The following is a 24,401-nucleotide window of genomic DNA, read 5'->3' as shown; positions in this document are numbered from 1 at the left end:
ATCCGCGCTCTGGGTCTTTTGAATCTGGTGGTTTCTTTTCCTTTAAAGAATGTTTTGCTCTGCCCCCACCCCCCTTCCTTTCCGACTCCTGCTTCTTCAGACACTGTTATCATAATCCAAACAATTGGCTGTTGTAACTGTATGTATTCCTCTTGTGGGAAATGGCTGTGAATCAGATCCTCTCGGGTCTTGTTTAATGTCCTTTCCAAATGAGCGGGGGAAGAGCTGAAGCTCTGACAAAAAAACAGGCAGAAATAAAGGGGAGAAAGCCTGGGCAGACAGACGGATGAGCCTCAGCCTCCAGGGCTTTGACTTTGGCCAAACAAACGTTTGTTTTTCAAAGTGTTTTTATAGTGGGGACGATTAAGGCGGATGTGGACCAAAGTCCCCCACCACTCCTGCCCATCCGTGGTCTTGTCAAACGGTGCATTGAGAAGAGGGGTCGCACCTGTTAGGGCAGCCCAGAGGAGCAGGACCAGGATGATATTGAGCAGGGCTTTGTGGGTATCAGAGTCAAAACAAAGCTGTCAGCCAGGGCTCATTCATCTTTGATGTTCATTGATGAGGAAACTGGTGGGCCTCAACAGGGCATTGTTTCCTCTAAGTGGTGCCCATTGATAGCCAGAAAGCCACGTTTGTTTTTAGTCTCTGACGGGTGGAGCTCATTTTAAAAGGCTTAATGGTGCATTTAACCAGTCCAAAACACTGTGCTTTGGAGCCCTCCTTACACCATTGGCTCGGGGTTGTCTTCCTGCTTCCTAAATAGCTTATAAACAATAATAAAATGCTAATCATGTTTGAATGGCCAGCACCGGTGGGCATGCATGTATCTTCAAGCCCGGGGCTCTTCTAAATGCCTGCTGTGACAAATCAAGATCCAGAAACGAGGGCATTTGACTGCCGTGTTGTCTGCTTCCTGGCCCATTCTCCACCTCTTCACTCTCTTTGTCATAAAAAAAACCTGGATAGCCTTCATAAAGTGCATTTCTCATGCTATTGTTCAGCTAATCATATCCTCTCCAACAATTTCAGGATGTGACAAGATAAGATAGGGAATATTAATGCCATATCGCCTCATCTCAAATTATGAAAATGTGTGGATGGGGGCGGCGGAGGTAGGAAATAGAAATCAATTTGTAGCGCTTCCATTTTGTATGTTGCCTTGAAAAGAAAACAGTAATTTTCCATGTTATCTACCTCAAATCCTATTAGAATCAGGTTAATTTAGTGCCAACGATTTCTAAACGTTATCATTTCATTCTATCAGCTGATGTCTTTGAGTGCTCTCTGTTTGTAAGGTGTAACTGTTCGAATTTAATATCATGTCAGATACCATATCTGACTGAAGCGTGATCTTGGTTATCACTGGCTGAATGGTGAATGCAGGAACACCACATTAATTAAATACTCAATTGTAATAAGCTTACAATGTGGTCCACCTTTGAATAAAGTGAATGTAACTGTACTGCTGATTAAAATCCTTCCTTCCGCTGTGGTAACATGCCAAGTTCAACTCTTAGCTTGACCTTATGTGCCTTGTTTTTATCTTTCTTGGTAACATTTCCCTATTCTATATCTGCACTGAATCACTGAATTGAATTGAGAAATATCACCTTGCCTATAGTGTACACTCCAGTAATGTACAATATAACATACATTCTTTATCGCACAAATACTCTATGGTCTGCAAGTTTTAAATGTTCTGAGCTGCATGCTCATAATTTACCAATATAGATCTTGAATTCATGAATATGAATGTGTCTTCCTCAAGAGCTGGCCCCTCTTGTCTTGTTTCAGTGCAGCGGTGTATCAAGGATGCACAGCCACATCTTACCTTAAATAAGAGTCTCTGTTTACACCTTCAAAGCACTGAAAGAAGAAGCTCTCACAGAGTTTCTTTTCCTCTCCCTCCTGATTGTTTGCAAGCTTGATTCGCTTGGATTCTTAAATGATAGGCTCATATAGAGTCCCAGACTTTATTTATGTGGGCGCGTATTGGTTGGCTGCCTCCTTAAGCGTGAGGAGATATGCAAGAGCAATCAAATATTTCTATGGCTTGTATAAATGATGGTGGATGGGAAAGGAAGTTTGAATTTTTCACTCCTCATTTGTGGTTCAATTGCCAGAGTGTGTATTGCCTGTTTTTCCGGAAAGAAAATAGATGGCTTTGTCACTCAGTATGCATAAACTGTTGGGTCTGTTTGTTGTACGCTGTCAACGGAAATGATAGCAATTCTATTTGTCTTATGAGAAAGACATTGGTACAAAGTCTGAATAGCAGTTTTCATGAAAGGGATTGTTTGTCCATTCTGAAGTTATTTTCGTCAGACATATCTTCATGGACCCTTTCAAATGCTGAACTCCCTGTCACAATGTGATATGTTAAGAGGAAAGCAGAAAAGAAACTTGATTTTTTTTGCATTCACCTCAGAAACCACAGTTTGACATGCTGTGCTCTTATTTCTGCATATACTGTAGTGTTTAGAATTCAAAGGTAGTATCAAGGAAAAACTTGATAAAAGTGCTGGTAATTATGAGCTATTCATCCAACACTAATAATACATCGCATAGATTACACTTTTTCTCTTTATCTAGAATAACAGACTGTCATACATACAGCCCCTCCACATCTACCTTGCAGTCTCATATCATTCAGCACTTGAGCCAAACATATATTTCTATCAAGGCGCAGGAGAATAGCATCCTCCGTTTTGGCGCAGCGGAGGTGTGTCCCCTTCTATAGCTTCACGAGAGAGGGAGAGAGAAAGACGGTAGTGTTAACTGGTAGTGTTTGACTTCCCCCAGCCAGGAGTGGGTAATTCTGGAGCCCTGTGTGAGGTTGTTAGATCACTGAGGCCCAAGACAGCACCATTCTTTGCAGACCCTTGACAGCAAATATGTGGTAATGATATTGTCTCCTGCTGGGTAATAACACACAATTCAGACTGCCACATACTGCAGTCGCCGGGGAAAAAAATGGAGGGGAGAGAGAAAAAAAAGAATTACACTGAAGTACTGGAGGAAAATGACAGGAGAAATGTCTTCAACCTGAAGTGCTATATTGAAAAAATTCACTCCTGCAGGACACTGCAGTGGGAACAACGGTTTTATTCCCCTCTTCTCAATATGATGTGGCCACTGCTATCTGTAATAGGAACAAGGTGATTTCCTCATGCAAATATCCATTTGTGAGTTTATCTTTCTTTTAAAATTAGACTATTTAATGATAATTATGTTTGCACTTTTAAGCAGTCCAGTCCCTGAATGCCAAATACTGTTAGCTGGCTGTTGACAAAACCCATGGCTTCAAATGACTAAAGCTCTTTGTGTCCATGTCACACACTGCATAGTTAGTGTTTAGTACAAACAGAATGTTCCTACTATGGAGACCTTCCATTGTTAACCAGACCACACTGGCAGCTTCAACCTTGACCTTTGTGTTGCTCCACTTGGTACTCGGCTTGTAATTGTCAACACCATCCATCACCGGCCAATCTGGGGCTGGGATGGGGGCCGGTCCCCCTGCTGTAGTGTGAAATTGTGGCATGTGATCCTTAATGTGCGTGAAGTACACAAGGCCTTGACACAATGCATCAAGCTTCAGGGGGGCTCCTCTATTAGCCTCCCGCTGTGCCCCTGGCTGCCTGGATTTATTCCTAGGGATACGTTGGAATAATAGTGTTATGTCTGCATGCCTCCAAGACACCTTTAGCCTTCCTTAGGCTCAGGGCTGTCTGTCAATCACAAGACGGTAGGTAGTAAGCATATCTGCCAAGTCCAACACACCTCTTGTATATTAACAGTTAAAAAACATATTTTCCATTCTTTTTTACTAGTAAAAAAAATTCCACTGAGGATATTTGGGCAATCCTCAGCTCCAAATGAACCCTCTTCTCATGTTTTTCAAAATGATCTTCTCTGGTCTTCTCTGCTAATGTCCATGATCTTAAAGACATCGCCTCTCTGTAGCATGAGAGAGGAGAGAGAGAGAGAGAGAGAATGAGATAGAGGGTGACTCCCTCTCCTTATTCATACATTTGACTGCCAGAGCAGCATCGTGCAATGGGCTAAAATAAATGAGAGCACCATGTAAAGGTAGCCTTGATACCGCGCGGCTGGGTGAAAAAGGGAGACACATTGAAACGGAAGAATTCATCTTTTCTATCAGCCCATCCGCTCACGAGTTGAACCAGGTATTCAAATGGGTTCAATCTTAGCCGCTCAGATTTGCATAACACAGACAGATGAACTCAAGTGATTGAATTGGGCTGGGTGGAGTGAAAAAAAGAGAAAAGAAAATGAATTTCCAAGCGAATTAGGAAATGATGGAAACGGCAAAGGGTACATTATTTATTTTTCACACTGAAATAATTACGGAGTTAACCTTTCCTTTCAATGTGACAGCCCTCTAAACCCTTTTTATCACAGGGAATTTGATGCACTGGACTCTCTTGGAAAAAAGTTGACTCTTTTGACAAATAAAAGAACAGCATCACCTATTATCTCACCGCCATAGCCATAGCTGGTCAGCTGATTTGCATTGGTCTGCTAAGCTCCACCCGAATGTCACGTTTTGTTGTCTATCAGTGATGTAACACTAATGTCCGTGCAACTTCCCCGTAACTGTCAGTGACCACTATAGAGTCACAACACTGCAGGAGGGGAAAAAGCAATTTCATGGTTCACTCTGTGGTTAATGTGCTGCTGTAATCTTTAGAGAGGCCTGTCCTTTTTGTTTAAGTTTCACAGAATAAAGGGTTGGACTATCGTAAGCTCAGCCCAATTAATCACTGGGCTAAAAGGTGGTGGGAAGCCATCCACTGGGAATGGGCCATGGTCAAAGTGTGTGTCTGTGTGTGTGTGTTTGGTTGAGCGAATAGGTTCTTTCAAAAGGATCAGCTGGTGTGTATGTATTTACCTGAGTGTGCAGTATGTGCTTTTTTGAGAGGAGGAGGGGGTGAGTGTACTTTACGGAGTGTACCTTTTGTGTGTGTGTTTGCGTGCTGTGCTCACGCCGTCAGGTAAGCCTCTCTAATTGCTGCGAGGTGCATTAGCACTCAGCCACTTTTTTTTTTTTTTTTTTTTTTTTTTTTTTTTCCCTCTTTTTTTTTTTTTTTTTTTTTTTTTTTTTTTTTTCCCTCCCGTGTCTTTGTTTTTCCTGTCAGTGCCAGTCTGCAGGCCAGAAGACAATCAGACCAAAAGGGTCATTTTCTGCAAGAGCTCACCTCCCTTCTCCAAGCCTCGCCACTGACAGGCTCCCGCTCGGCAGGAACCCTAAATTAACACTTGACGTCTGCGAGGCTCAGCCCTGATGAGGCAGCAGGGAGACAAAATGTCAGAAAACAAACACTCGATCATTTTTGCTTCATTTCCTTCCACTGCTGGAGAAACACACTCACCTGGAGGGCTGGAGAGGGGCTGCGGTGACATTCACTCCCATATCTGTTGCCGTGAATCAACCCTGGAGCCTATGGGCCGAGGTGAAAGGTTGAGACCAAATAAGAATAGAGGGATGCTGAGTAGGAATTGGTAATTAAGTAATTGTTATCAAGAAGCAAACTGAAGGGAGAAATGAGTCGTTTTGACACCTGTTGGGTTTAGATCAATTAGGTGAACTCCCCTCTCTTTATTTCAACACATCAAGACAGAAATTGGATTATTTTGTCAAGTCAACATGTACAAAATACAAACACATTTTTGATTTTCTTTTGCAAAAAAAAATTAAATTATTTCCCTGCATTGGGATTGCATTCATCTCCGTTCTGATATTACAAAGTAAATTATTTAGTTTTCCTGAGTGCATCAACAACAACCCTTGTAATTATTCCTCACTGGGGATGTGCGCAACACTATAGGACTCAACACTGTAGAGTAGTATGATACTATTTGAAGCCTACTTCAAACACAGTGCCCCCAGTGAGTTCCGATAGCGCCAGTGTCTATTTTATTATTTGCTTTATCTCTTTGTTGCGTGAGAGTTTGTTTACATGAGAGGGATTGGAGGTTTGGTGATCTGAGCAAATTGCAGCAAAAAGTACTTCAGATGGGAATGACTGTAATTAGCATGCTCTTAAATGTGGAACGCTCTTCTAATGTTTTTGTTTACGTGCGGCAGCTGATCTGTGACTCGGTGCGGGGGCGGCCCACAGGCAGGTTAAAATCACTTGTCATGCCAGAGATCATCATTATGAGCTTACAATTGGTCAGTGTTGAGGAACAATCAATGCAGCGCCAGGTAGACACTCTACAACCAGCATATGCGGTGAGATTTTGTGTGTAATTTTGTATTTATAGTTGTGTTTTCCAGAGTGGATAATTTGAACATATGAGTGCGTTTATGTGTGAATGTCTGGTCATGCTCATGTTTTGGCTTTTTTTTTTCCTTCTTTTTTCTAAGCTAAACAAGCTGTCTTTCCCTAATCTCTGCAAGAATATGTTCCATGACACTCATTAAGAGTCAATTAAGAATTTGCTGGTGTGCCCAGTTATTCAGTCAGTGATTATATTTCACTGGAGGATAATATCCAGGTAAATTAAGATTTCGATTTAATTCAGCCCTGGTTGTCGCTGCATCTCCATTTCACATCATGAAACAATTGAGATCTTATCATGGATTAAAGTGGGGGGATATTACACCTAATTTAAAATATGCACATCTACAACTGCACGCACAGCTTAAGCATCCGCCATGATATTGTGGAAAAAAAGAAAGAGCGAAACAATTAAGCGCCTTCCGCGCAAAACTCAAAAGGCTGTGAGATACAATTCATTAAAATGGCTGAGGAACTCAGGGCGGAAACGCTGCCTTAAAGAGATCTTGAGAAAGATAAAGGGAGGCATCAAAAGAGAAGGAGACACGAAAGGAGCAAAGAGGAGACAGGAAGTTGGGAAACATTGAAAAGAGGGTGCCATAGTAGCCAGGTGACAGTGTGACAAAGTTGTGCTTGTTACAAATGTTCCCAGACTTCCTCCCTGTTGCTCTCTCTCCCTCCCTCAACCCCCTTAGAGCCCATTGCAAACGCTAAGCTCCGGCATCTGAAGTGGCAACACTTGAGATGGTGAAAGTGACAACATCTTAACATAAGCTGAGGGGCTAAAGTGAAAGTCAGTGCGAACCCCCAACCAACTTCTCTTTCCACCCACATCCTTCACCCCTGCTCTGTCATCCCTCTTAACCTCCCACACACCCCATGCATGGGCCACACAGTAACCATGATGTGGCGGTTTGGACATCCAACCTGCCTTCAACAACGAGAAAGTTACAGGAAGAGAGCAGGGATGAGACTACCCATGATTCAAGAAGTGGAAATAAAAGGTGAAGGGTTGAGAAGAAGGAAGGAATCCCTCTCCGTCTCCTCTCTTTCTATGTTTCACTGTCATCGTTGGTCCTTCCTTCCACTTCCAGTCACAGGTGACTCCAAACAGAACTGGAAGCATGTAATCCGCCCAAATCCAGCCTCTTCCGAGGAGTGTAAAACCAGGAATGTTCTGTGGGGGTCACTGGATTAGACAGAATTCATGGTGGTAGCTTGGCTTGAGAGGCGGAATTAGCGGAGTAGGAAAAAAAGGGAGAGGAGACTGAACTGGTTTTGTATTAAAATGAGCTTACCAGGTGGTCTCCCTCCCAAAAGTGGACACAGTGTGTCAAGTAATCTGAAAAGCCCCCGGGTGTTTGTTGCTCATTGGCCAGAGGCCTGGTAAAAAGAGAGAGTGAGGGACTGAGAGAAAGCGAGAGAAAGAAGGGGGCTGGCTAGGGAGGTGGCACTGATGTGGCCATTGAGGCCTCAGTGAAATGTCTGTCAGGCTTGGTTTACCACAACCACAGCAGTGATTAGGGCCCTTTTGATGACAGGTTTAGTTTTCTGTCCATTGGCAAGAAAGTGAGAATGGACAAGAGGGAGGGGTTGGGGAGGAGGGTTGGGTTGCATTGGGAGACTTTGGGGGTGAACGTTTACGCACTGTTGCAGGAAAACGGGAGGGGTGGAGATGGAAGGGGGTGTATATTAATGTCTTGCACCAGGGAGCTCCTACGTAATTTCCCAGCAGGTCATGGGGTCAGGTTTGTATTTAGTTAGTGGTAATGATCTCGTTAGGGATCTGAATGGACCACCGTCTAAGCCCATTGAGGACAGCGAGTGTGCCTCCCCATCCCCCACCTCTGCCTGCCTTGTGTGGGCTTACACAGCCCGTGAACTGTGATTAATGGACTTCCAGGGCTTAATAACTTGCAAAACAGTATTAAACAAGGGAGGCCCCGGGACAATCGGAGAGGCTACCCAGGCGGAGTAGGAGGTGGCTGTAAACAGTGCCCGGCAACAATTGCAATGCATGGAATTAATTGAGATGGGCCACTCACAATGCTACAGCTGGCTAGTGGCAGGGAGCCAGGCCTGGGAGAAAGCTTCACTGGTGCTTCCAGGTGGCCCAGACCAGGCAAGGCCTTTTCAGTTTTGTAAGTGTTAAAAAATAGAAGGGGAGAAAGGCTACATTTGTGATGGGGAGACAGTGAGAGGAAGCCATTGAGTAGAGACAAGAAAGAGATTAAAGAGCACAGAGAGTGGTAAGCAGATAACGGGGGGACACATTCAATGGAACAAGTAATCCTTGACATGCAAGCACAAATATGAAGCCTTTTGTCTCTTGCGTCTAATTCAAGCCAGAATGCGTTAAGTGGCAAAGCAAGAATGGTGATCCACATTAACACAGTACACACAGACAGATAAAACACACTCATCTGTCCAAGTGCACACACATAGACAAACATTTCATCACAAACTCCCTCCCCACCCTTCCCACATCTCCCGGCCGTCTTATATTCTTTTTTTTTTTCCCACACTTGTGCCCTCTTGTCTGGAAACAAATGATCCCAGCATGGAGTCATGAGTACTGATGTGTTCAGACCACCCTCCACTCTGTCATGGAGCTTGTCTTTTCTCCTAAGCATTGGTGTGCATTTTATGCCGGTATAATGCATCTCAAATTTGTAAATATAAGCAATGGGGACCACTTGTGCCGAGGGAAAGCACTTTTTAATGGACATGGGAACTACATTGGTCTACTTTGTGAAAAGGCTTCTGTCGAATGAAATTGACTGGTTTGTGGTCAGAGAAACAACAGAGAGCATTTTTGACAAATACATGTCAAATGTTTTGTTTCATTTGCAATCTTGTCCAGCAAATAATTTGCAGAAGTATGTTTGAAAACGAATACCAGAGATTACAGTTATTGCCATTGTTGAGACAAACAATGCCAGCATGCAGAAAGTAGATACTGGGACAAAACAGCAAAATTGCACAGCTTGTGTTCAATTATAGGTAATTATGAAACAATTTGGAAAGCATTTGATTAAAACATGAACAGGTAGTTTCTCCCATCATGAGGCATGTGATATAAATGTTTTCATTGTATGCAATGTAACCATTGTTTTTATCCATTAGATTTAATGACAATATTATCCTAAAATATATAGCTAATATAGCATTATGTTGTACATTTCATATATATATTTCATTATATACGTATGTATGTATATATATATATGTATATACATTTTTTCCTATATTTTGTCTTGCTTCAATTAGAAAAATCTAAATTATCCACATCAAGAATAAAAAATATAGTTGTAACACGCTTGTCTTTGGCCATATAAGAGAAAAAACATTGAATAAATGCATGCAGCTGCAAATAGAGGAGGCTTAGCTGTTACTGCTGTTTGACATTCTCTCCAGTGGGTTTGGCTTTTCTCGACAGTGTCTCATCTCCAAATGAGTGACACTGGGGTCATCCTAATCTGCTTTTCTTGCAGATCAGAGACAAGTTGGACAAAAGCTCATTTTCCCATTCACTCTAGTGTAGAAGTCCAATATGTCTCCAAAGTATTTGCCCAAACCCTTTACTTAATCAGCAGCTGAGAGGTTATTCAGAACCACAGTCTGATGCTCCTTCCAAGTTTCTGATACGTGTGTGTGTGTGTGTGTGTGTACATGAGTTAAAACACTTCTACAAATTAATCAGATTTTAGATATTAATAAAAAAAACAATTATGCCATAACCTATCCATACTGTATGTAGTTGCTACAAATTTGAATTAAACGCAGTTGTTACATTTGTTTTTACAATCACATGAAATAATGACATTTGATATGTGTGTGTAGGAATACATACTGTTGCATTATCTCTCTATCTCCCCCTCACCCCACAGCTGTCGCCAGAACTCCCCCACCCCGCTCACCCTCTCTTGCATCAGGGTGTGGGTGCAGCGGGTGCAGTGGGGGCCTTGGCCCTGACGAGGCCGAGAAGGGATCCACTGCTGTGCTAAGCCTCTGGTTCCCTGCTCCCTCCCCACCTCCTCACATCATGAATAATGGAACAGAGAAATACATTTATCTTTTAATAGCCCCGGCCCCCTGGCTGAGACCGTTCAGTCTGGCCCAAACCGCCACAGCACAGGGCTGAGGTTTCTGAACACACCCCCTCGCCCCCATGCCACACCACCCCACCCGTGATTGTCTCTGCTCCTTTTGAAGTTGGGTGCTTCTTAGTGTCCTAGAGATGGGTAATCAGGCTTGATTTTTGAAGGTTCAGGCCATCTTTTGAAGGGGCGGTCATCCCCAAGTTCGACCAAGGAGGGCTGCGCTCATGGTCTGTGTAAGAATTACTGTAATTTCATCAGACATATTCACTGCCCAGTTTTAAGTTTAATAGACTCAAAAAAAGTAGATGAAGAGAGCATTTTGATCGTGGTACGAATATAGTAGCAGGATTGTGTAAAAGGATTGTGTAATGCAAATTGCCAGCTGTGAAATAACTGTATGGTAGATATAGGAAGGCTTCTGTTATTGATTCAAATGTGAAGCCTTAAAAGAAACGTTTAAAGAAAAAAACTGAATCTGGATTATTGAGACAATGTGGGTTGTGTAGTTCATCCTGTTTTTCATGACGTGCTAAATATTTGTCTTTTGAATCTCCTGCCTCAAAGATGAATACCTCTATTTTTGAAGAAATTAAAAATAAAATATGCCTTTGTATATATTTTCTATTAAATTATATTCTTTTATTATAATGGTGAGTTTTTAGAATGAGAAAACAAACACACACACACACACACACACACACACACAGGCACAGATTAATGCACCTCAAACAAATCTAATACAGTTTGCATAATTACCATCAATACTAAAACTATATATGTGCATCAAATAAAGACATTGTCCATCTTGGTTGCCACACTATTTCTAATGAGATACTATGATTTAAAATCAGGCAGGCTCTTAATGCGCTACGTATCGGTGCACCATAATGTGGGAATAACACTGTCTTTCTCTATTTAACGAGGCTCAGGAGGATTTCAGTGCAGCCTCCTCATCCTTATTGCTTACACATCTGTATGTGAGGGCTCTGGGGAAAGTGTAGCTGGATACCTTAACCCTCTGTTTGTCTACGCTGATTTAAGACTCAAACAGCCCTCGCTGTGTCACTCGTAGAAAGAAGAAAGGGTCAGCCTGCAATGGCTCTGATAGTCATCCGAGTAGGTCATTTATAAAACAATTATTTACACAATTTTTTTTTTCATCCCAGTGAGGGTTTTGACTTGTAATATTTTTTATGATAGAACGTTTTTATTTAAATACATGCATAAAGTTACAAATAACACTTTTGTATAGGATCCTTTTATTTTAATTTTTAATATTTTTTAATTTTATGTCAAACAAAACAATTTTCTAGATTTCATATTATTATTATTATTTTTTTTTAAATAATAAAAAAGGTCTTTTTTTGTGACAGTTTCTAACAAAATTGTAAGGAGCGCTAATGTTAATGTATATGTTAGTGCACATATTTTTAATACAAAAACAATTTGTACTGTATTTCCCCATTACCTAGCAGGCAATATTTACTTTGATCGTGTTTTTTTCTTTACTTTCAGGTTTGTTGGTGCAATATACATACATAGGTAGAATGTAGGAGTCAACAATACCAAGGTACAATATGAGAGACTTTTATGTCAGATATTTTATGTCACTAACTTGTGATCAGATTATCACATTACTGAAAATACAGAGAACAAAACACACTCGAGAAACACTGAAGCTGACATCACTTTTTCAGCCAACAATAACAAGTTCAAGCACACACTTCTTCACAACATGCCCTCTCCTCCCCCTCTCCCCACACACACACACACACACACACACACACACACACACACACACACACACACACACACACACACACACACACACACACACACACACACACACACACACACACACACACACAGCGCAACCTAAATCTCTTTTCTCCATATCTGCACACACAACCCATCCGGCACCAAACCCCTCTTACCGACCACTCCCCTGCACCCAAAGCCTTCAAGCTGCCCTGGGCTTGTGTAGTCATGCGTCAGTTGCCCGGCGTTGGGGATGAGGCCTTGCTAGCCGTAGCTGTAGCTGGGTCCTAGCCAGCAACTCCTCAGCTCCCTGCTCTGCTCTATGGAAGGCAGAGAAGCTGAAAGCACCATTTATCATCACTTGTGTGGGCAGCATCACCACGGCAACGCTCAGGCTGGCAAATGCCACTGCTGTGAATACTAATGAGGCTCTTGGCAGGCCTGCGTTGGCGTCAATGGGGCCAGGGTTGTACTCTATGTGTGTGTGTGTGTGTGTGTGTGTGTTTGTGTGTGCATGCGCGCAAGCCAGTGCTAGGCTTTGGGAGGGCTACAGTAGAGGTAAACAGTCCAAAGGAAATCAATTAAGTGTTTCCACAGTGTTTGGCAAGCGCTCTAATCTTCGGCAGCACATTTTAAAATAAGGGCAGAATCTGCCTTTAATACCTCCTCTGCTTTCTGCATGACAATAAACAAGCAGGCAACAACAAACAGCCGAGCACACCCGAGCTTGGCTAAGTCCTACAGTCTGTACTTTGAGAAAACACACAAGTGAAGTCATTATTCCAGAGTTCTTTAGCTTTCTTCCCCATGCAGAATGTATGTTTCTTAGAACTGGACATTAAATAACAGCAATTATTTCCTCAAGGTTTCATATTCTAGGAACATAATGTTTATAAGTGAAACAATCTCAGATGATTTAAAGTTGTGTTGTGAATCCCGGAATAGAGGCTGCAAGGCATTTGTAATGAGCAGCAGTGTTCTGACATTCGTGCACATGTGCCTTTTTGCTATTGACACTAGCTTTTAGTTCCAGCGGGGCCTTCACATTGTCACCTGTCAGAGATGCTCTCCCTCTCTCTGTTTCTCTGTGACTCTTATGTGAGAGTGATGCTGTGAATAAATTGGGCTGGAGCATGCCTGCTCCGCTCTTTATTGATTCAGGCACTTTGATTGAACAGGGATCTAATCAATTCTTCAGTGGTAGTGAGACGCCAGAGTAAAATTATTCTTAGCCAAACCCTTCAAACGACTTGTCATTAATTTGCCTCTTTACTGGCACTTGTTTGCAGGGAACGAGATGCGTTTCGGGTTTCCTCTGTCTATTAGCAGGGTTGTGCTCCTGGGATTTTCATGGGCTGTTGCTAAGCTGGGGTGGGGGTAGATGTGTGTGTGTTTGTGTTTTGTGTACAAATCTGTTTATGTGTATGTGAACTGGGGGTGATTGGGCACACTATGCTTGCTCATCCTTACAGAGTGACTTATTAGTGCTAATTGGGAAGGACAGTTCAAACAAGCACAGAGGAGTGGTTGTCACACAAGCGTGACATGAGTGTAGAGAGGCAGGCAGTACCGGGTGCTCTTTCCAGCTTCAGCCCTCCCTTTTCCCAAACCCAGCCCTCCCTGTGTCTCCTCCTCCCTGGATCCCACACCCCACTCCCCACTCCCCACTCCCCACCCCCTCCCCTCCTGGCTGTCCCTGGCCCCCGGCCTGGACCCGCAGAGTGGCCACAGAGTGGGCTCTTTGTCTGGACACGGCCATTAGCAGTCAGCGGACTTCAGAAATGTGAGCGGGACAAGGCAGTGGACAGAGGCGCAGACAGAAACACGGCTGTCTGAGACACTTAGGAAGTCAACAGCTGACGGAAGGGCCAACACAAAGGAGGAGCTACTGAAGCATGGGGAGCGTGATCTGCATAGAATATAGACCTCCCTCCATTCGCTTGTGCACTTTGTGGCGAGCACACGCAAACAGCTACATGAATCCACGCACACACATTATGCACATAAACATGCCTGATATGCTACTGAAGAAGGCACACACGCACACACACACACACACACACACACACACACACACACACACACACACACACACACACACACACACACACACACACACACACACACACACACACACACACACACACACACAGAGACTGCACACAGATGTGAATGTGCAACATCAGTGCCTCCATTAGCTGGTGCAGAAGATGCACTGACACCACAATATGATTGGAAAGGCATTCCTTCTGCCCTGAACCCTCTAGTTAATGATGAATCAACCGGTGGTGCATCGACACTAAGACCTCTTCCTGGAAAACGCTCCGTACTTCTATTTAGCACGGTTTTTGCTAAAAGATGCTAATTCCAATGATTATTTAGTACCATAATAGCTGCAATTATATTCTGCACAAACTGATATAAGGTGTAAGCACCAATTAGTAACTGGTCATTATCTTAAGCATTTGGTGCAGGGAGAGTGAAGTAATAGGCAACCATTCAGTAACCCTTGCTCAGAAAAATGACTGCATAGTGCCTCAGTAATTAGTGGAGCCTGTTTGCCTTTAGTTTTGAAAGTGGGTTGTAAATTCACTAACCTGCATTACTGTGTATTGCTTGCAGTCACATTTTGCTATTATAGAGACAGCCTTGCTATTAATGGGTAGCATGAGGACTGTGATGTATTTTAATTATTCTCTATTTGGTTATGACAAGAGGACACTTTCAATGAAGTGGCCCTTTTTCTGGAAATACATTTTCTCGTACCTGCATAGTAGCAGTGTAATACATTTTTTAGTTATTTCAGAAATGGACACAAGAGATGAAGACAAATATTGGTATGGAGATGGCAACAAAGGATGCCAAATTTCCATACAAACGTGCGTTTAATGCCCAGCTGAAAGGGGGGTGGTTTCATGACAATAATAATGGAAAATTCTGGAATATATAAAAAGCACTGTGTTCAAATGGTATGTAATGGCGATGGCCTGGGCTCTGTGCTGTGTGTTTGCTTTCTCAAAGCCATGCCAGCAAGGATCACAAGAGCTGTATCAAAGCACTCGGCCACCATGCGAAATGTCTTCTCGCAGCAGGAGGTTGTGGAATTGTTGTCGGCATCCCAACTCTCTTTGAATGCCAGCCTCACTAACAGGGCAGTTGGCCTACACGGCACTGCTGACAACACAGCTACTTTCAACTTTTATTCTTTAATTTTTTTTTTTGCCCGGCACAGCGCCTCTCGATGGCAAAGAAGATGACAGACACATGAACTATTCTGTATTCACTCAATCCTTGTGGAAGACACATCGTAATTGTAGCTGAACATGTGTTGAGTTAAACGTTGGGTCAATGTGTATTATTTAAAGCGACGTATGCCGTGGGATTTTTTTGTTCACACTGACACATACAGGACTTGCGGAACATACAGCCCGATACTCTGCAGAGTATCCGGACAGCTGAGCACAACAGCTTTGCACATAAATCAAGCGAACCCCAACACACTAGGCCTGCCTAATAGATGTTTAACTAAACCCCCTCTTTTCAAACAGTTTGACCCCGGTTCGCTAAAACACAATGTGAGAACTCCCTGAGGATTAGGCCCTGAACTCGCAGCGAATGGAGGGAATGGCCCACACCGGCTATAAAGGGGCCTGCCATTGTGCTGTCCAGGCATGGGGGAGGACAGTCCGAGGCAGATACATGCCAGTGGGTGGAGATAGCCTTGTTGTAACGACATCTTGATGGAGCATCTTTCCCACCCACCGGAGCAGCACCGGCTCTGTATGTATTTTAATGAGGCTTTGTGTCTGCCCACATATAGCCCCTCTACTGACAGGGAACGTGTTAGCAACATGCTCACCCTTTGTCACAGCACCCAGTCACATAATCGACTGGTTGGCTAGATTTATTCTCTTGACTCTACGTGTGTGTGTGTGTGTGTGTGTGTGTGTGTGTGTGTGTGTGTGTGTGTCCATATGTGCAGGGATGTAAAGAGTAAGAGTGACCTTTCACAGACACTGAACTGCATAGTTGGCATGGGTTGTAAAGCTGCTGGGGTGAACCACAAAACCCCTGGAGCTTTTGCAAGTGTCATTACAGACTCCTGTATGTGTATGTGTGTGTGCACGGGGATGGCGGAGCCTAAATTGAAAATTTTAACAAATCCATCATTTACAAGGGTCACTGGGAAGGCAGAAGTACTTTGCAGATGCTTGTCCTGAAGATGAATTTGCCTTTCATATTGTAAGATCAAAATAATAATTTTCACTTTTGAAGCACAGTCTTTTCATTCCAAAGTGCCCTTATTGAGAACACAGTGAATGCGTTCATCACGCTGGGTGGGGGTGAGTCATTTTATTTTCTTAAGCGGGGATATGGCAGGTCTGGAGGATCCAATTGTGTGCCAGAATGCAATTCAGATTTTATTTTCTTAGTTAGTGACCTTGATCAAGGAACTGCAGGGTCAGAGTCTCTCCAGTCTCTATTGTAGGCTCCAATAGAATGTTAATGAATTGGTGGACTAAATATGAATATTAAAACGCAGACCCCCTTTCAGCACCCAGTCAAACTGCTGTGGCATGTTGAGTGTTTTGGCGCCTGGAGATGCAGAAAGGGTGGGTGGGGATGCCGAAGCCATTCTATCCATTTGTAGTAGCAGGGAGTCTTTTCTTCCTCCCTGAAGAATACAACCAAGTCTCACCGACCTGGAGAGGGAGGTAGTGAATGAATGAAGTAACAAATGGTGCGTTCTTTTTGTCTTGTAATCGCGACTAGTAGCTCAAGTGTGACGTCACATCCGTGTCGAAAAACGAATAACCGCGGGTAGGCTACTGCTCTGCTTTCTGCTCAAGACTCGGCCATTGTTGTCATATAGCAACCGAGCGTCTCTAGCCAATTTCAGCTGCACAAGCTACAAAATAACTAATTAGGCGGTATTTAACTCATAATAAGACTGTAGCGACATGCCTATAGGTAGCAGTATACAGCGCTATGTGTACGACTTCTTCAAAACCACAATGTTTACTACGTGTGATGCACGACGTAGCCATCTTTGAACGTGAACTCGGGGTCCTCTGAGTTCAGACGACTTGACGAGTCGTATATACGACCTCGGGGGCGTTCTTTTTGCAACTTCCGGTTCGTAACTCCGGAAAACGACTCGTAGATCGACTTCGGTGGACAAAAAGAACGCACCAAAAGTCTGAGGGGGGGGGGGTTTAGATGTGTAAATGTGTGAAGGTAAATGTGTGATTTTTAGGTGTGGGTAGTTGGGTGTGTGCAGAGGAGTGTCACTTGGCCCACAATTGGGTGCTGTGTGATCCTGAAGATTTTTTCTGGGAGAGTACAATGGTCCATTTAGGGTGTACCCAGCACCCCTGTCCTCCTCGCTGGCCCCGGAAGTGCTTCATTTTGTTTAGAGGACAGCTGCACAGCTCTGTTTGTCTTCCCCTGCCTTTTGATTGGCCTGGCATGCTTGAGAGGGGCATGAGTACTGATTGTTTCAAACAGAACCTGGCATGTTATCAGCTGGGAGGATTGTTTATTGGGGGAAAGGCAGGACAAAGTCAACAAAGAGAGCCAGGAGCCAACAGTGGCCCTGGAAACGTCCAGAGACAGTCTTCAAAGGAAACGAGCATCTATACAGCACCTCCAAGCCACTGAGAAATATTACAAATAGCAGCACAATACTCATCTTTCTAGTGCCACCTCAATCAATGGCTTTTGTAGTCAAGTATAAACCCCACCGAGCCAGCATGGGCTCTACAACATCAGCAGTCATCAGAGGACAGATTACATGTATATTAATATTAATTATTACATAAGCAGAGGTAGTCAATCAGTGATGATGGACAGCCGCATGACTGCCTTCATGACTAAGGGTCACCATCTTCTCAACACACTCTTTATGTGTACTGTCTGTATTCATATTTAAATTAGAATGTGAAATAGAATATGGTTGAATGATAGTAAGTAGCAATAAAAATGGATGTTTTCTAATGCATTATTTATCAACGACATTTATCAATATATTCACCCATAAAAATATGGAAAACAAATTCTGCATAAGCAAACAAGAGTAAGAAAGAAAGAAAATGTGGAAAAAAGGAGTATGGGACAATTCAAAACTAGAGGTACACATCAACAAACTCCCAACTGATTCAACACTAGCCATGATTTGGATAAATCTAATTACTAGCTAGCAGCTACAGTTACTACAGTAGCTATTTACCTAACAAAAGAGGCGGCATATTTAATGTCAACTGAAATGTGTGCATTTGGTATCTAAATGGGAAGAAAAGGGGTTAACCTTTTTGAGTTTGGCTGAATAGAACAGACTGGCTGAATAGATCAGATCCCAGAATTAAATTAGCCATGTCTATTTCTCTTTCATGGCCCTGCGCTGAGTCCCTCTATACAAGGATGAGCGAGTTGTGGCCTTGTGCTAGCCACCATCTCCCTGAAGGAGGACAGGGAGAAAAGGCAGCAAATAAACAAAAAACGCGTCTTGCAGTTGCTTTTCGGTGTCTCTCCATCCTACTCATTTTGAAGCAGTTGTGAGTGTCCTCTTTTTATTTATATATCTTTCTGTCAAGTATTTCTTTTTTCCCTCAGGTTCAAATGGAAACCAATGTCTGATGACACATCTGAGGTACTCTAAAACGACCCGGAAAGAAAGGGAGAGCGAGAGACATAAAAAAAAAGAGAGGAAATAAATGGGTGTGTATGTGATTGTGTCTGTGTGTTTCCATCTGTGCCTTACTGTGGATCTCTGCATGTGTGCATGACTGTTTTTGTGCGTTTCCTAACACACACCATCTAAGGGTGGTGCAGTTGTCCATGCTGTGGCTGGTCTCACACGCTGGTTAACATGCCTCAGAAAGAAGGGATTTTCCCTCTTTGTTTCAAATTTCACAGGCTGTCCAAATGGGCACAGAGATGCTTCCAAAATATATAAATAAACGGATGTATCAGTGGCCAACATCTGCAGATTATGATTAGCATTTGGAAATTGCGTCCTTGAATGAGATTTGGATGTCAGTCTTCTTTTTATGCGTGTGACTCCTATTCTGGGGAACTAGAGGGTACCGCTTTGTCCTTAAATTGGCTACAATTTGGAGGGAGAAAGAAATCCTCTTCTCTCTCTTCCCCTCTGCCCGTTATGATGTGCCGTCTGAACAAGAAAGAGACACTATTAATTGTGTTGAATATGAATAGCTGTATTTGGTTAACCAGTTTCAAAGGAAATTGGCCCAAAGGAACTTCTTTTCCTCTTCTTCCCCCTACTGTCTGTCCCTGCTTTTTCTTCTCTCTTTATCAAGATTTTTTCTTCCCTCTCTAATTTTACACTGAGCGAGCTGGCTGCTTTAGTGCGGCTGCATTATCTTATGTATTCAGCTTTCAGCTCCTCTCCCTCTCCCGATGAGGCGAGGCTTAATTGGGCTCCGGCTTTAAAGTCTGTAGAGCTCTCCACTTGCTCATAGAAACACATTCAGGGGCTGCTCATTCACTTCGAGTATGTGTTAGATGTACAAATATTATTTACTTTTATACTCCAAATCAAAAGGCACACACTTCCTGCCTCTCTACACACAGTCCGTGCAGGAGAATTCACAGTTCAATTCACTTCAGGGTATTTTTTCCCCTCCTTCGTCAACCGCATTACAAGAATGTGGTGCTGCTTCACAACAAAAGTATTATTTAAAAGGACTGTTTAATTACAATGTAGTGGTATTATTGATAAGGAAATATTAACAACCATTTTAAAAGGACTGTAATTATTACACTGCCTTGCGGTAGCACAGAAAGGAGAGAGGCTACGACATCTTAATTCTAATAAGAAAAAATAAACTATTTTTTTAATTACTGCTATTGAAACAATGGGAAATTTTGTATTTTAATTCCAGTTTTGTAAGCCATAATACAATGTGTGACATTGTCTAATTATTTCATTTAAATTTCAAAAACATACTATTTGTGTTATGTCATGCATGAATCCTTAAAACAAATGAAACATATTATAGATACATCCAATCAACAGTAGAACATATTCTGCTAAAGATTGGATTAATAAATGAAATAAAAAAAGTAGACACAGATGGCAGAAGTGGAAAATGAAGGTTTCACCTCTTGGAGATCAGGCAAAGAGAACAGCTTTGTGCACACACTCCTCCATTCCTCACAGCTAAACAACCTGAGCAATTAGCTGCACCATTAGAGCCTGGAGAAGAGTGAAAGGAGCTGATAAGAGAAAGATGCTGGAGAGAGGAGGAGAGAGAGCAAGTCAGACACAGAAGTTGTGGTTCTTGTTTCTACAGCGAGCCCCTGTGCCGTTATGTGAAGTGTCGACGCCGAGGCCATTTCAGGCGGGAGCTGATGAACTGCGGAGGAACAATTTAGCACTTCCCTTAGACCTGAGCTTACATACAAACTCCTCCTCATTAGTTTTTGTCACTTGTGCCAGGCACAGGAATAAATGAGACCACTATCAGCTGCTGCCTTGATAAGCTGCCTTATCTCATTAGGTTCCACATCAAAGTTAATCAGAGATGGGAATAGTAATTGGCCGACTAGACAATGCAACAGATCATGGGGCTTTTGTAGTGTATGTCATCTCCAAAACATCAGCAGGCTGGGGCTGGAAGATAGGGTGCATCTGTTGGAGAGAGAAGGAGAGAGGAGTGTTTGTAAGGGGGAGAGTGGGAGTGAGAGCTGGGAGTGAGTGTGCATGATGAAGAGCAGGGGGTGAGAGAGAGAGAGAGAGAAAAAAAAAAAAAAAAAAAAAAAAAAAAAAAAAAAAAAAAAAAAGGGATGAGAAATGCCGAAAGGAGTAATGGCAGAAGCAAAAAAAAAAAAAAGAATAACCAATCAGTGTGTGTTGGGCAAATATAATTTGGGAATAATTGCTTGATTGCTTTTCTATAGTAGGCTGATTTGACCACACACAAGAACTGAGAATTAAGATGTCAAGACAAGAATTAATTTGGCAAGCGAGGGCACACAAATGTTCCTCTCGCTCCCCACTCAGGCGGCTTGGGAGGCGGCAGAGCCGTGAGTTGGAGCGCACTAATGATGAAAACACAGTGGTAGATTGCGTATTCATTTCCCTGTCTCTATTTTACATAAAGAGAGCCATGGCTAATGCCACAGATGTTGGGATATCATACAAAAAAAACTGTGCGTATGCTAACACATTTAATTGGCATTTTTGCATATTCCACTCCATTGTTGATAGCTAGTTGCAGCTGATTGTTCAGTTTGTGTCCTCATTGATTTCAGTGTGCGTTTTTGGAGGGTTTTTGTTTGTTGTTTTTTTTTTTTTCCCCCCCTTTTTTTTTTCTTTTCTCCCCGGTTGCCAAATCGTGAAGGCTTAGAGTGCGTCTTTCATTACTTGCTACCTGCTTTGAGAAATCAGTCTCGACCTCACTCACACACACTTGTGTGAGAGGCAATGAGGAAATGTTTTTTTCCTCTAACAAAGTGCCGGTGGTCAGAGTAACACATTAGAGAATAACAGTGTGGAATACAGTGAGGAGAAGAGCAAAACAACACCCACCCTAGGACCCTAATGGCCAGCTGCACCCTGCTAATGATACACACACACACACGCACACGTATGTGCACACGCATACACACACAACCCCGATGCTCCATTTCCATTACAGGGCACTGTATAGGGTCTCCCGATGTACACATGGCAGGAGCTTATTAATAGTAATCATGGAGCATGATGCAGGGTAGAATCCAACATTAGTGCTACATTTGGAATGGATTCAACCAACCCCCATTCAATTTAGATTTGAATAAGAAATATATCCCAACCTGACCACATGCATATGAATCGCCACATACTTGCTCCCACATGTGTCTGCTACTTAGTTCCAATTAGGCTGAAAACACTGCTGCTGTGACAGAGGCTGCTCACACCGTCTCAGTTATCACCTCTCTGCAGGTTCCACAGCTAAGGCTATTCATTTTCAAATGTGTGTGTGTATATGTGTGTGTGTGTCTGTCTGTCAGGGTGTGTACGTCCATGTGCATGTGTGCATTGACATTATTTGAGCGGTGAGGTAAGTAAAGGGAATAAATAAGCAAGCAGAGGTCCTGTCATGATGATGTTATTGCCGCCCTGGGTTTGCCTGCGGCATTATGAGGACAGGCACACTGCTATATCCCTCACTGTCACATGCACGCCGCACGCACGCGCACGAACACACACGCACACACACACACACACACACACACACAAACACACACACACACATCTGCGTGCTGGGGATCTAGGACACATGCTCTAGGTAAATTTGCTTTGATCCGCATTGCACCTAATTGAGTCACAGGCAATGTCTCTATTCCCACATCAAGGAATTTGAAAATGTTAGATTATTTCGCTTGGGGATTAAACCTAATTTTCGTGTGTTACGCATTAACCTATTAGGCTGGTTCATCTGCATTGCTAATGCCCCGGTGCAGACAGCTGTCACTGCCTTGGAAAAAAAAAACATGATCATGCAATCCTTGAATGAGTGATCCCTGCACCGATTAGTGGCAGTGAACTTCGCTGAGCCCAAGTGATAAGGCTGCAAAATTCCCAAGTTGCCAATAGCTCCGAAAATTATCAGACTGTAGGCAAAGGAGAAATTGTGCCTTCCGGCTCAGGGGCTTCAATCCAGGGTTTGCCCAGATTGACATTATTTAAAGCTATGGAAATGGGCTCTGGCTATCTGGAGGATTGCTAGAATAAGAAATTTTCCAGCAACATTTATGAATACGCTGACAGGAGGGGATAGGGGCAAATATATATATAAATATACTGTGTGCATTCTCGAAAAGCAATTTTAGGGTAATTTCATGATTTTATGATCTAATCTAGGTAAATAAATAAACAGATATGTGTGGAGGGAAAACCAATATGGCCGTAATATTCTTAAAGGACCTCAGCAATCTTTACTGAGAAGCTACTTTAGCAGGAATCACTGTATACTCTATGTGTGGACCAAGTGCATTGTTTTCTAACCTGATGCAGCAGAAATGAAAACAAAATCCCTTCAATCACTTCCTGTTGTATAGCCAGGACATATTGGCAATGCAACTTCTGTGCAATGGCCTGAATGTGGGGGTACATGGAGAGTGTATTATATTTGTTGGTCAGTAAAATGAATCCATGTTCTCAGTAGATTCAGCTTCGGTGCATATTTTGTAACATCGCCGCAGTGATGACTCCATAGTGGACAAACAGACTGGCACATCAGCCCTTTTTAGCATGCACAAGCACTAGTGAAGTGTGAATGTGGCCATTTTGCATAGCTTAACAAAAGTGTGCACACTGATCGACAAAAGCATTTGTGTGTCGTAGAAGATGGTGTGTGTGTGTGTATGTGTCTGTGAATGGTGTGTTACCGTCACCTATGAAAATGCTGAACATAGGGTGGAACACTGCCCCTGAGCACCTATTCAAATGAACACAAACATCAACCGCTGGCCGGCCCCTCATGTTTTCCAGCCTTGGAGGGTGACACTGTAGTAGTCACGCACATGCTCCACCCAGGATGCTTCTGTGCTGTTTTAATGAGAAGCAGAATATTAATCCTGTCGCGCTGTTTATTGTGTTTTATTTTTTTAATTATGTTTTTTCCACTTTTGTTTAAGCGCTATGCAAATGAGGTATATGCATGTGTGTGTATGTGTGAGTCTCAGGGCTGTGTGAATGCGGCACTGGACACTTCAGCATGCCTAATGGATACAACTTCATTGGATATGGTCATTATCATAGATGTTCAAGAGCGATGTGACCTCACATTATCACAATAGATTCCCTACTATTCTCATCCACTGTCTAATTACGTATGGGTGTTGGGCACAGTGCACTATACCCACAATATCCACCTCGCCATGTTTGATTTTTTTTTTTATCATAGCTGACTGACTGTTTTTTTGTCTGCATAGTACAAATCTGTCACTGAAACATCAGGCTAAATACTGCCATTCATGGTAACTGCTCAAATGTGTTTAGTAATTCCAAACTGAAATCTAAAATTGAGATTCTAGCCAGTATAAACTAAGCCAGCCAACTTTAGACATTGCCTATCGGTAACCCAGAGGCTGGAGCATGAATGTGGGGAGTCCCAGAGCATAAAGGCTAATCAATGTCAGGGTGGAAGCGGAGAATCCCCCGGCCCACCCTATTTGACTTAACTGCTCCGTTTGTGCTCCTACTGATCCTGTGGTCTTT

The 24,401-nt window shown here is 42.9% G+C and overlaps 1 long non-coding RNA gene across 1 annotated transcript; it reads right to left on the bottom strand.

The window, feature by feature from the left end:
• Window positions 1–3,891: 3,891 nt before the first annotated feature.
• LOC120549384 lies at window positions 3,892–12,486 on the bottom strand. The gene is made up of 4 exons (XR_005637380.1): window positions 12,349–12,486; window positions 5,400–5,468; window positions 5,226–5,308; window positions 3,892–3,963 (listed from the first exon to the last, which is right to left on the bottom strand). It is a non-coding gene; the product is annotated as an uncharacterized LOC120549384 (long non-coding RNA).
• Between the last annotated feature and the right edge of the window lie 11,915 nt (window positions 12,487–24,401).

This window comes from Perca fluviatilis, chromosome 20 (assembly GCF_010015445.1).
Source record: "Perca fluviatilis chromosome 20, GENO_Pfluv_1.0, whole genome shotgun sequence".
In the NCBI taxonomy this organism is placed as follows: domain Eukaryota; kingdom Metazoa; phylum Chordata; class Actinopteri; order Perciformes; family Percidae; genus Perca; species Perca fluviatilis.
Note: the sequence above shows the minus strand (reverse complement) of the source record. Positions and strands in the feature narration are given on the sequence as shown.